The sequence below is a fragment of the Anser brachyrhynchus genome, assembly GCF_964034855.1.
Source record: "Anser brachyrhynchus genome assembly, chromosome: 5".
Taxonomy (NCBI): domain Eukaryota; kingdom Metazoa; phylum Chordata; class Aves; order Anseriformes; family Anatidae; genus Anser; species Anser brachyrhynchus.
Window position 1 is genome coordinate 23,530,062 of NC_137699.1, and position 14,218 is coordinate 23,544,279.

General features: G+C 33.6%; 1 long non-coding RNA gene across 2 annotated transcripts in view; it reads right to left on the bottom strand.

The window, feature by feature from the left end:
- Nucleotides 1-14,218, bottom strand: part of LOC308195691 — a 767,404-nt gene that overhangs the window by 318,149 nt on the left and 435,037 nt on the right. The gene's annotated exons all lie outside the window — the stretch shown is intronic.

Consider the following 14,218-nt stretch of genomic DNA (forward strand, 5'->3'; position numbering starts at 1 on the left):
TTTCTGGTTCTTGAAGGCCATATAAACCAATTTAAATATATTACTTAGGACTGTACACAGCTGATTAGTAGGCATAGACAGTGATACTTTATTTTTCAGGAATTAAATTTCAGTGTTTGCGTATCCAATAATACTTGAATTTTAGTCTGACCCTAGTCTAGTGTATTATCTCTACCAGTGGCTGGTGGGCATATCCTCCTTCCGTCTTTTGATGATTAGAACAGAGTTAGAAGTTTACTTCTGTTAATACTCATCATTTATTCAGTATGTCCTTTGCCCAAATTGTAATCCTTGAAACACTGATATCAAATTAGCATTGATCATCATAGCAACTCATCACTGAGTTAGTGGAGATTTTCCCACAGACTTCAATAAAATTTGGATCAAACCTTTAAGAAACTCTCTTAGTTATTACCAAAAGCAGCTTTCATGATTATTGATCAAACTTTGTTACAACGGTCTCCATTTTGATCTCTTTCAAAGGAAAATTAGAGTGCTTTCCTGTTTCTCTAAAGCAAAGGATCATTGAGAAGATTGCAAAATGTTACTGGTTTTCATGAATAAACATCCACAGTAATTGAATACAAAGGGGAAAAAAGGAAAGCAGAGAAAGAATGGTTTTTATGATTCTTTCCCAAAACAGCACACCTCAAACATTATTATAGCCTTCTGTGTTTTACTGAGTACTTTTCATTCTTTACCTTTCTAGTCACCTTGAAGACGTAAACATAGTGCGAGTGATTAATACAGCAGGTATTTGTTGTGTTTATCTCTTGCTGCTGTGGACTTTTTTCCTTGCTTCTTTTGGTGAGAGCTATAAGTCCTCTTAATAAAGTTAAGGAAATATGGTATGAAATTTCAAGGGGTGAAAATCTGTAAAGGAGCTTATTGAGAGAGTAAGTGCTAAAATAGGTAATGCCTTAATAAAAACATTCTCATCTTTTCTATATTATGCCACTTATTAAATATAATAAAATTACCTGTGGCAGGTAATATTGAATGTTTTCGTATTTCTTTTTGGTAGTTTGATTAGCATATCTTATACCTTTTAATAAAGAAAGGAATATTCTTACTATTTATGCAGGTGAAAATTCATGACATTGGATCATTTTTTATGACCTAATAAATTCATAGGTAGGTTCAAAGTCCATTGAGGTCACTGCACTGATTTCCAGAAAGCCTCTCAAAACATGTTTGTTTGTTTTTTCCCCAAACCAAATCTCAGTGCCAAAAATCTAACTTACTTAGAAAATAGTTTATTAATATTTATCAGAGTATTTTCAAGCTCATCTTAAAAGATGGCAAATTTATCTTCATTTCCAACTATTTTGTGTTTTTGTAAATACGCTCTTACTAGTAAAATATTTCCTTTTCTATTCATCTTAAAAAAAAAAAAAAAAAAGAGGAAGACATTCCCTAATCTGTTTTATTCATGTTTTTCTAATAAAATATTCAATATATCAATGGATATATCAATTCCTCAATATAAATAATCAATGACCAAAGCTGAGTCAGAATCTTTAAAATCCAGTCTTTTTGGCTAACAGGATATGAATTGATATATTAATTCTATTTTCAGAGCAAATAAATGTGTTTTGTTACGCAGACTTTCACAATTTATTACATTGTTCTTTACAAGATGGTTCTTTATCTGAAATCAGTAAGACTGCTTGCATATATGTGTATGTTACTTTGACTGATTAACAGAAACCAGTTCTTTTAATCTCCTTAATATTTGAGTATTGCAGAGTTATTTTTCTTTTCAAACCATCTTCTCAATTATTCATATGTGATGATTTCAGGAATACAAAACTTGGAAGAAAAGGAAAAAAAAAATATGAAAATAAAAATAGGCAAAATACTATCCACTAGAATATGGTTTTTATTTCAAATATTCAGAGCACACATCCACTAATGGCCTACACATGCCTAAAGAACATATGACTGGGTAAAAATGGACTTCAGGGTTAAGGGTTTTATTTACTTTAGATTTTCTGGTGCCTGTTTTTGCGAACTCCACTTACTCTTAAAAAGACAAAATGTTTCAGCCCTATCTCAGGAAATAAAGAAATAACAATCTCTTTGCCGATATATGAAGCACAATATAATTCATCTGGCTCTACTGTATAGAAGACTGGAATATTTAAAGTCATTTAGACTGGTTTTAGTCTGAACTCCCTGTTTTCCTTTTTTCTTTTTCCCTGCATTCCAGAACAACCAAACTTGCTGATAAATATCAGCACAAACTTGCAGTGTTCTCTTATGCTTTGATTTGTGATGTTGACTTACACCAGATGAGCTGGCCCCTTATAATTCTCATATCTTGTCTCGCCACTATGGTCAATAAAGCTATTATGTAAAAAGGGCAAAATGCTACTTGTATTTGTAATATATGCTCCTAGCATTTCTCCCTGCGTGTCATATTTGTCTACCTCACTGTCAAAATACATTTTTACTGTTAGCAGTAAAAACTAAGAGAATGCTAGGCAGGTTGCATTGTCTCACGTACTAACAAACAGCAAAACTGACAGATTTTAGTTGAAATGATTGCTTGAGTCAACGAAAGCTTTGAATTTCTAAAAAAGCATTTAACAAAATGTTAATCAACAGTGATCTAAAGTAATAGAGAATATTTGTAAAATCCCACTATTCAATTGAAAAATATTTCAAACTTTTGTCCAATTAGCCTGATGCAGAGCCCTTTGAGAGCTGAAAAAAAAAAAGAAAATTCCATTCTGAGTTCTGGGTATAGTATCAAGAGAGTGTTGGTAAGGGTGGTGGGCTAACCTTTTCTTTTCCACTTCAACAATTAAGCTGTAATGATCAGTTTGAAGTCCTGAAACTGTACCAATCCTCAGCGTAAATCAGTCTGTGTTTGATAAAGAGCACTGTGCTGTTCTTTTGGTGTTTTCATGTGCTATAATCATATGTGCTTATAGAAAACGCATAAGTACTAATTTATAACTAATTCCTGATGCAAACCTGTTCTCTTCTAGTGAAAGCCATGTTTGTTATTAACCAAGGCCAAGAATGAATGCATACTAATGTGATTGTTGTGTTTTCTACATATTTTTAGTTTTATGGTCTAATTATATGATTCTGAAAAGATAAAAATACATTCAATTTGAGAGGTAACGGAATATCTGTTACTAAGATGATTTGCTAATTACTGTTTTGCAATTTGTCACCAGAAATATGGATGGTACAATAGGAATAATCAAAAAAGTTGATATATCAATATGATCTAAATGAAAAAAAATATTACTTTGAAAATTATTTAGTGTGCTGTTTAATTAATACTGCAAGTACTTTGGCATAGTTTAGTAAGTGTTTTTTGTCTGTTTCACTTTGTACCTCAGAGCTGCATTTGGGGTTTGACTCCTAGAGCTGCAAGATGTAACTGGTATTCTTATAGCTATAGCAGTCCTGAAACAGATTTAGGATTTAGAAGCTGAGAGCCTTGAGGCTGACTTTCAGCATTACAGCTTTAGAACAACTATATCATATGGGTGTGATATGCTTCATTTACTGTCTATAGTTGCTGGGTATTCCTAGACTTTGATAAGTTTTCTTCCACTGTTAACAGTATTTACCTATTTCTATACATGGATTTAGCTCTTGTATGGTTTTATTGTGTGTAGGATTTACAGATGTCCAGAGATCTCTGCTAAAATACAGCAAGTATTTCAGCTGCCGCAGTCATGGATTTCTTACAAATACATGGGATGAAAAGCTGTTAAATCTGGCTTATTCTCTGATCTTTATTTCACAGTATCTTATTCCTATTTTATTGCTGAGGCATCTCACTCAGAGAGGAAACTGATAGAATGATCACAGAACTAGGACTCTCAGGCCAGAAGCTCATTACCGGAGCTCCACCATGTTCATTAAAAGCTATTTAGATTATAATATTAATAACTTTTAATATTTTTTATTATTATTTCAAAGGCCTGTATTTTATAAATCAGAAATTTAATGGAGGATATAAAATTCATTTGACATATCTATATAATAAAATTTTTTCTTGAATTGTTCTTTAATCTACAATTTAAAGATTGATTTATACTGGTTTATGTATGAATCTATCACTGGTTTATAGCATTTTATAAGTTTAAAATACACTTTGATATTTGGTGTATGATTTAAGCACATAGCTTCTTTCCATTGAGAGAAAACTTCAAAGTGTGACTTGAGTGACTTCAAACCTGTAAAATGAAGCTATTTCATTCTAGTATATCATGTGATGTTGTGCTGACCCGGGCCATAGATGTCCTAAGACCAGAAGACCACTTATAGCAAGTCCTCACACCATTTGCTAGCCATCTAACTCAAGTGTTGTTATCAACACTAAAATTGGGAGTATATTAAGAGTAGGTGCTTCCAGAGGAGGATCCGCAGCAGCAGTAATAAACTTGGTAGAAATACAATAAACAAAATTTGAAGGGAGCATTCTCATTTTTAAACTCTAACTTCTTTCAGTTCTTTTCTCCATTCTGATATAATTCAGCTTCCCTGCCCCCTCAGCAGATATTGCAGTGTGCTCTTGAATACTGTATCATTTTTATTAGTATTGTAATTATATTTAATGTTCCATTCTCCCACTGGCTGCTGAAACCAAATAAAAATAATGATCTATTCCCAAATGTTACTCCTATAAACTAACTTGGGCCAGACAACATGTGAAAGAAGGCTTGTGTGGTCTTGTTACACAGATAGATAAAAAAATCATAAATCTAATCCTCTAAAATCATAACACTGGCCTAAAAATCCTGAGGAATTTTTAGCACCTCTTGCAGATCATGTATGTTTCACCACGACATGTTGAAAATTTAACACTAGATGTGTGACAGTGTCTATTTCCTATCATTTTCCTGTTCTGCCTAGAACTCTATAGCTGTCATCCTATAGCCTCTCACACATACTTTCATATACATATATAACCTTTCCTCTTGTGTCACCTCCAGCAGGTTGTCATACACCCCTGTTCTTCTGATTCTCTTGCACTGCTCTTTCCTGACATATTTTTCTTCTGCATTTTCAACTAGCCTAAATTTTTCATCAAAAGTGCATGAAAATCACTCATTTATATAAATAACATCATAACAACCTACACATAATACAGCTGATCATTAACTAGTACTGCTCAAAATAGCTTTGTCAACCACAGTTTAAATATATATATATTTAAATTGTATAAGTAAACAGAAAAGGTTATTTTTGTAGAAAAATTCTTCCCCCTTCCCCCACGGCCCCCCCCGAAATCAGTATTAAAATGGGAAATAAAACAGGGCAACAGCTACCAGAGTACTGTATGAAACAGGTATTTTATTAATTTTGATCTTATTCATAATAAACTTGCATTAATAGAACTGTAAGATCCAAGACTAAACTACTGCTAAGCCTGAAACAGTAAGTTCCTTATTTTGCAAAGGAGGTAAGAATGCTCTAAGATGCATCCCTGCCATTCGTTAAGTTGTACTGTGTGCTTGCTATACTTAGCTTTTATTGAAAAAAAGGTCCTAGATTTTACTGAATAAAAGGTAGGATTTTAGTCTTCATGGCAACAAGAGCAAGAGAAAACATAAATTCCCTGTGTAACACTGTAGAAAAGCAGGCATGGACAAAAGCCTATAGCAGTTACCATTTTCACCAGTATTATGCAAATTCTTTCAAGAAATATGGAATCTTAAATATTGTGGTATTTTCAATGAAAGCTCTGAAAAGTGACATGAAATATATCTAAGTTAAAATAAATGGTGATGAACTACAGTAGAAAGACAACAGATGGATTAATACAAAAATCTATTGTTTTGGTATTCAACTGGCATTAAGCAGACATTCTATTAGGCTACTCCTACCCAAGCTCTAATGCTGTGTTTTCAGTCTAACCACTCAATTACTATCTCTTGCAAACTCATTCTTCTGCTTCTGGAATAAGCCTCTAAATTTAGCATAGAAAATTACTGCCTATAATCCCTCTCCCCTCCCTGCCCCCCCTTCCCCCCCCCCCTTTTTTTTTTTTAATTGCTAAGCTATTTATCTGTTATTTTATCGTTCTGTACAGTTTGGACATGGATTGATCCAAAACCTTAGTGTACCTTGAATATTTACTAGAGGACTGTATTTCAAAAGCCTCCACCATGCTCCCAGATTCTCTCAGTGTAAGAAATGGGGCATACAGCTTTATATCTCAAACTGGTTATTACAGTTACTAACATAACAACATTAGGTTAAAATCAGGATGAACAGCAACCATAATGTTCAGTGTTCATAAACTAAGTTGAAAGTAATTAACCTGGCTTTTCAACTGCTATTTGACACTTGCATATGTTCTTTGCGTGGAATTTTTAGGTTGTTAAATACACCCTCACTGTGAAAATTGCTTCTAAATGCAGGTGCTGATTGTCTATGAAGGTCACCTAATGATGACCAATAACTGGAACTTGCAGTCAGACAAATTCAAATTAAAAATAAAACATTTTGCTAAAAGAAATCCAAATGATTGGATCCTCCATTCACTGTTGACTCCTAATCAAACTTTGATCTTTTCTAGTCCATATGTCTTAGCTAAGGACAGGACTTCTAACTTAGGACAGAAGCAATTGTTTGAAAAATATTAAAATTTTTTATATAAGTCCAGCAGATGTTCGACCTTCAGACCTTAGGCAATGTCAACAAATCTCAGAGTCTTTGTGGGTCTTTATAGGTCTGTAAACTTCAGAAAGACCTTTCCCAGTATGGACTAAGTTCTTCTCACCTACCTCACATAGGTTGTAATCTAGCTTTTTTATTTTTATTTTTATTTTTTTTTTATGCACAGTGGACTCACACTTCAGTTTTCTATACCACGACAAGATGCTATAACTTCAAAATCTGATATATTACTTCTTCAGCAATCTTTCCTTCCTTCCTTCCTTCCTTCCTTCCTTCCTTCCTTCCTCCTTCCTTCCTTCCTTCCTTCCTTCCTTCCTTCCTTCCTCCTTCCTTCCTTCCTTCCTTCCTTCCTTCCTTCCTTCCTTCCTTCCTTCCTTCCTTCCTTCCTTCCTTCCTTCCTTCCTTCCTTCCTTCCTTCCTTCCTTCCTTCCTTCCTTCCTTCCTTCCTTCCTTCCTTCCTTCCTTCCTTCCTTCCTTCCTCCTTCCTTCCTTCCTTCCTTCCCCCTTCCTTCCTTCCTTCCTTCCTTCCTTCCTTCCTTCCTTCCTTCCTTCCTTCCTTCCTTCCTTCCTTCCTTCCTTCCTTCCTTCCTTCCTTCCTTCCTTCCTTCCTTCCTTCCTTCCTTCCTTCCTTCCTTCCTTCCTTCCTTCCTTCCTTCCTTCCTTCCTTCCTTCCTTCCTTCCTTCCTTCCTTCCTTCCTTCCTTCCTTCCTTCCTTCCTTCCTTCCTTCCTTCCTTCCTTCCTTCCTTCCTTTTTCTGTATTACAAATCCACAATTAAGCTCATCCTCAGGCACTGACAAAACAAGAAAAGAGAGCAAATGAACAGTCTATGGAGAAATATTTGGACATAATCTCTGCTCTCATGCATTTGGTAAATTCTTCAACTGATCTTGCTGCCAACTTCACTGCTAATTTTCATGAATACCAGAATACAACATTTACTAGAAGCCCAAAGAAGAAAAAAGGTAAACCAGTGGCTTACAAATAACCTGACAAAAGCTTTGGGCACACTGCTTGTGGCTTACTGCTCATTTCTCCTATCTATTATATTAAGAATCTTATGGTGAGAACACAGGTGATCCTGACACGTTCTGCTGAGTAACTGTCATAGAAAGAAGACATGCATTTAAGAAGAGAGGTTAAGAAAAGATTCACGTTCTCCCATATTTCTAAGTTAAATAAACTCTGCTAAATAGACAATATAAAATGAAATCCTATAAACAGTCTAAGCAAACTAAACTAAAAGAGAAAAAAAAGTTTCTTTAGTGCCATTATTAATAAACCTATTTAAAACAACAACAACAACAACGATAAAATACATCTATGGCTACCAGTGACCAATGCACTCATAAAGAGCACAGAGAAAAAACACTGTTTATTGTATTTACTCATGCTATTTATGTTGCCATCCCACAGTTGGTCACTTTAAATCTGGGGAACATTTTTTTATCTATAACTATGCAAAAATTCAGGGAAAGAATTGACAAATAAAAACAAAATTACTGAGATATTTTGTCTTGCCAATGTAAATGCATTTTATTTATTTATTTAGTTAGTTAGTTATGAACTGCCACTGACTTTACATCACCTTAGAATCATTTTTCTCCAACAATTGCTTTAATTGTGCTATACATGCACAGTTTTACTCCTTCTGTTGTTCACAAAAGCAAACCGTTTGCCCTACTTAGGTAGTCATGGTCCTGGAAGCCATCATCAGATAAAAATCTGAATCATCATACAACTTGTTGGTTGTCCAGTAAGAAAATATTTTTCATCTTCATTCATTTTTAATCTAACACAGAGGTTTTACTTTAATGATAGTAATAGGCTTGGGACCTGCATTTTCATTCATAGAGTACAATAATCTGGTTAATACATGTTTAGGTCCTGACTTCAATTTAATTTAATTTATTTATTTATTAAAGCTGAAGGCATTAAACTTACATGACTAATAAAAAGCAGTTGTATGTATAATAAGGAAAAATTTAATAGTGATCAAAATAAGATTTACACTTAGAATTTTATCCATCTTATTCATAAATTTTCTTTTATTTTATATATTCAGTTCTATGTTTTTTATTTTTCTTCTTCCATTCTTATGTTTTTTAGTAAATTTTATGTACATTTTCTTCAAGTCCCTGATTCTATAATCATGTTACTATGTAGGAGTCTTTCCTATTTTTATTTTTTGCTTTGAAACACAGAATCATGCAAATTTCTAGGACTCTCATAGATTAAAGCTAAAAGTATGATCCCGAAAATAATAAGAATACAAAATTCAATGACCCAGGAATATTTACTACATATTTATTACAGTCTCAAACATTTTAAGAAAATACATGTGGGTCATGATTCACCATATTTTAATGCCTTGAGTTAACAATGTTGCTCTAACATCTTTTGGAAAATTTACTTGCAACATATAATACAATAAAATAAGTACTTTTTAAATTTAAAAAATATGGCTATTTCACATTTAGGGTGGTATCCTCATCACATGAATAAATAGCACTTATACTGATCAGAATTTATTTTGAGATGTATGGGATGGTTTAAAATATTGAGAAAAGATTGAAATACTTTTATGACCTTCTCTAGGTATTGATCTGTTTTAAACTGTTTTAGGATAGAAATGAAAGGTGTAAAAGGTGACTTGAAAAGACTCAGGTAGGAGAAATTTGCTGACACACATCATGTAGAAAACAGCTAAGGCATTGGGTGGAAGAAGTCCAAAGGAAAGCAGAAGCATTCATGAGTGAGTTTTTGGTGGAAGACACCATTAGAAACTGATTCAATGTTTTTGTATTAGTTAACGCAGAAATCAGTGTTGCTGATACAATTGAGGTCTGGATTAGTCAGGAAAGAGGACTTAAACTTCTGCATAGAATAGATTCCCTCCATCTCCCAGAACATGTATAATTCATACCAGGATGGATCATTTCTTTAACTACAGCAGGATAACTTAGAATCTTGGATTATATTTATAGTTGCTTACAGAATCATTCTCCATTTCATCCTTCATTCTTTTAGGTATATGCTTTTAAAATTGTACATATATTACCTTGAAATTCGGCAGTCTTTTATCCTCTATTTAAAAAAATAATAAAAACAAAATAAAACAAAACAAAACAAAATAAAATAATAAAATATGGCTAGCCTAAGATTTCATGTCAAGCTTTACCATATAAAAAAATTGCAGTTGATTTACAGACTTGAAGCTGTTGAAGTGAAAGTTAAGAAATGCTAATCCAGCTCTAAGTTTAGTCTGCCCTATTGAATATTAATTTGTTAGTGGGGAAAAGGACATATAGAGTGCAAAATACTTGCCTTTTTTAGAATCACTAGGAGACATTATGCATGCATAAGACAGCTGGTGCATTGATTTCAAAATTGGATAGACAAGTTTTAGATTTATTTCATTAAACGTTTAGCTTGAAGCTAGAGGCAACCATTCTACAGTCATTGACGGAGGAAAATGGCATAGAAAAATCTTTTTTCATCAGCAAATCATGCAGGTATTATTTCAAATGAAAGTCAAAATATTTCAGATTTTAGGTCAATACTCCTCTGTATCCACATAGTTGTACCTCATGGGGGCTGCAGTTTAAATGAATTCTGTATACATTTTCTTCTATGGACTAATTTCCCAACCTGGTCTTTCTAATAATCACTGTAATTCTAGCTGGATTGTTTTTTTATGAAAGACAATTGTTTGGTCTATAAGACACACTATTTTTGGAAGAAAAAAAAAAAAGAGCATAAAATAAGTTACTTGGAAGGATTGCCATTAATTGCAATTATGCTGGGGGAAAAATAATCGTTATTTTAATTACATCCTCCTTTCTCTTACTGAATATTTCTAATTTAAGTAAATATGATTTGTTTTGTTTCTTTCACAGGGTTAGTAAGCAGCTGATCCCTATAAGAAGTTGTTCAGCTAAAGAGCCATAGCTTGTCAGAAAACATAATTTGAGCAACAAACTGTGAAACAATTAAATAACGTAGAAAAAGTTGATGAGGCTTTCCAAGTTCCTATATTAAGACATTAATTCAAGGAGTGCAGAGGTTAGCTTGGGAAATTTTAATTACATAGACTAGTTACATATTTGGGGGTTTAGTGTTGAAAAGCTGGAGAAAAAAATGTTTTAGAAACACATTGTACATATGATAAAACCTTTTCTTTTACAAATTTACAAAGGTACCATAAACCTATAATTTGGCATTACATATTTGTTATTCATACAGTAAGGGTCACCATACAAATTCATACTGATGACTATTGATCTACTGATTTTGTTCTGTGCAAATGTTGTAACTTTTAGTTCTTCCATTGATCACTGAAGACCCTGAAAGGAATAACAACAACAACAACAACAAAAGTCAATTTAGAGACTATGATATCATGGAAAAGAAATATGAGCAATCTTTTTACAATTTACTTTGTATCAAAAATGGATCACATGCAAAAACAGCCTTCTGTACGTTTTGATCCATGATAATAGAATGAAATGATGGCAAAATGAGTGCTTGTCTTTGGAGGAAAAAACAAACAAACAAGTAATTAATTTTTTCATCACAATAACATTTTTGGAGAGAAATCTTAAAAAGTTTGAAGCTGTCCCTGATTTCTTAAAGCAATGTATTTCTGGACAGTGTTTGAAATGCAACATATTGATTGTACTGTAAAATTCTTGGTTAAAGAAAAGGGTAAAATAAACAAGACAATATGTGCCGACTGCATAGGTGTCATTTTTTAGTAGATGACATAGAGTTGGCTAACTTTAGAAAATCAACCAGCATAGCAAGTAGGTAGATATCTTCTGAGTGCAGATTGGTTTCAGATTACATTAAAGTATCCATGATTCAGATAAGTATGCATTGCTTTTTTTTTTTTTCTTCTTTGTGAGATTTTGTGTTCAACTAACATTGGGTATGCATTATATAGTATATATATATGTATGTATATATATAATATATATATTATTAATATATTACATAGTATATATTAGTATACATTAGTAATATGTTGCCTTCTCAACCGATCAGTGAAGCAGCACATTGAAAGCATCATAGCTCAGCTGTGAAAAACAAAATTTTACAATAGTGAAAACAGAGTCTTACAGAATTAAATTATCAGTGACTGATAATGATTCTATATATGTTCCGCAATAAAGTTAACACAGTGCTTTGTGTTAAGGGAAGCACATGTTATTACAATAATCCTATAATTAAATGTTTGCATCTGTTTTGGTTTCCAATCTACAGACATATTTTTAATCAGTTTGGAAAAGATCCACTGGCATAATAAAAACATAGTGCCTAAGGCTGCAATTTTATATCAGGCCTCTAGAATAAGTACATTGAACTAAAATAGGTGACTGAAACCTGTGTAGGAATTACTGAGCCATCTTTAAACCAGCTAAATGAAGTTAATAACAGTACATAAGCAAGAGGCTGAAGCTCAGCATGAGCTATAAAATAGACCTGGGGAAAAGCATAAATACTTAGGAAATTAGTCTGCAATAATATTGGAGGTATTAAAACTACACTTCTGTTGGTAATTGATTTATCATATTTTTGACTAAAGTATAAATACGCAAACAGTTATATTCTTGCATACATTTAGAATTGGGTATACAGAGTCGATCACATTTGCATTATTGATTTTTTTCCTCTTTTGCTGATGGATTACAAATATTGAGATATTTGTAAGATCTGGATGCTTGACATTATTGTAATACAAAATTGCACAGGAAAACTGGCAATTACTATGCTATAGTGCCTTTACACTGTTGTGATATAGAATATGTTATGGATATATAGCTTGTGGATATGAGCTAAAGTCAGATCTCTGGCTTAGAGAGACATTCTAGCAGAAAGTAAACTGTTAAACAGAATATTAATTAGAGCACAAACAGTTCAGTCTTTGGCATTATAAAATGTTCTTTCTTTACTTTTCAAATGTGTTGAAATATTAATTATCATCATACCTGAGAGAGAACAAGTAGATTTTTTATTTTATTTTTTTCACAGTAGAGCAGAAACAGTGAAATCTTAGTTGTATGAGATCTCACTATAATGTTTTTTTATGCAATTGTAGCTAAAAAATAAACTGAGACTATTAGTTTTGTGTAAGAAACATGAGATTAGCATTATAGTATCACTGGAGTGAGGTTTCGTCAAGTTTTTTGCTATTAAAGTTGAACTACTTTATATATCTGAACACATTCTGTAAAGAGACTTGTTTACAATACAAAAACAATGACAAAGACTGGGCATCTCTGAGAAGAAGCCAGTGGGACAAAAACACTTCTATTCCATCAGAAAGGTGTTGTTCCGAACAAAAGAGAAAGGTTAACCGCTCCTATCCACAGGGGTCAAAGCCTTTCTGTTGTATTCTCTGCCTTCACTGTAACTTTTCTCTAGAAACACAATTGCTTGCAGAAGGAAATGGCAAAAATGCACAGGCAAAAATACCCACTTAAACTGTGCAATACTAGCAGGAGGCACATTATCCGGAGGGGTGGAGTGGGGTGGGGAGGGACAGCGGGGTGGTGGTGTCCAAAACTGAAGTTTTGAACTGCTTGCTACTTTCTAGTTGCAACTGGTATAGGCAAGTTGTAAATTTTGGTAACACCTACACTATGCAAAAGTGACATATCTTGAATCTTCCAACTAATGAGGAGACTACACCAACAGAAAGACATGGGACTGCACTAGCAATTACAAGACTGATCACAATCCCATGCTGTGCTTCAGCACATAAGATTGTTTAGATTGGGAAAACTGTAGGATTGGGGGTCCAGAAAGAAGATGGGGTGGAAAAGAGAGGTTCCCAAAAATAAGCAGTCTCAGAATTAAGGGCTCTGGAAAGAAAAAGATGAAAAACTTGCCTGGAGGAAAGATGCTAGAAATGGGTGAAAGAAGTCCCTGGAGACCAGGGACAAGCATGGAGACAGATGCCAGGGGACATACAGGCACTCTGATGACCAGTGATTCCCAAACCTGGTAGCTGCAGACAGTGGCACAGCAGGAACCAATACCACTTTCTTCTTGACCTCTAATGTAGTCCAATGATCCAACTCACGGTCCCCATAAGCTGCAGGCACTGCTGAATGCCAGAATGATTTGTGTAGAGACCACGTGTAGCCTATGGCACTTCAATCATGCTACCAAGTTGACTGCCTTGGTATACCTGCAGTGGACTATCTTGCTGACATTGTAGACAATGATACTGAAGCATTTGCCTTTCCTATAAATGTAGTCAAACTCTATTGAAGAATGTCTCCTTTTATGTCCCAATATATTATGGAACACAGTTTATCCCATCTGAGTCTGCAGTTTAAGGGTAAATGCAAAAATGAGATAACTCACTATCATACCCACAGCAGAACATTTCCTCTACATATCCCTGATAGAATTTAAATTAAGTTAATTTACTTTTGTGCAAGCTTTGCCCTTCATCTCATATTCTTTGTGGTATGAATTATTACTGACATTTAAGAACCCCATTTTATAGCTGTGATCAAAATGGAATGCAGGTAAATAAAAAGTGACATTATACA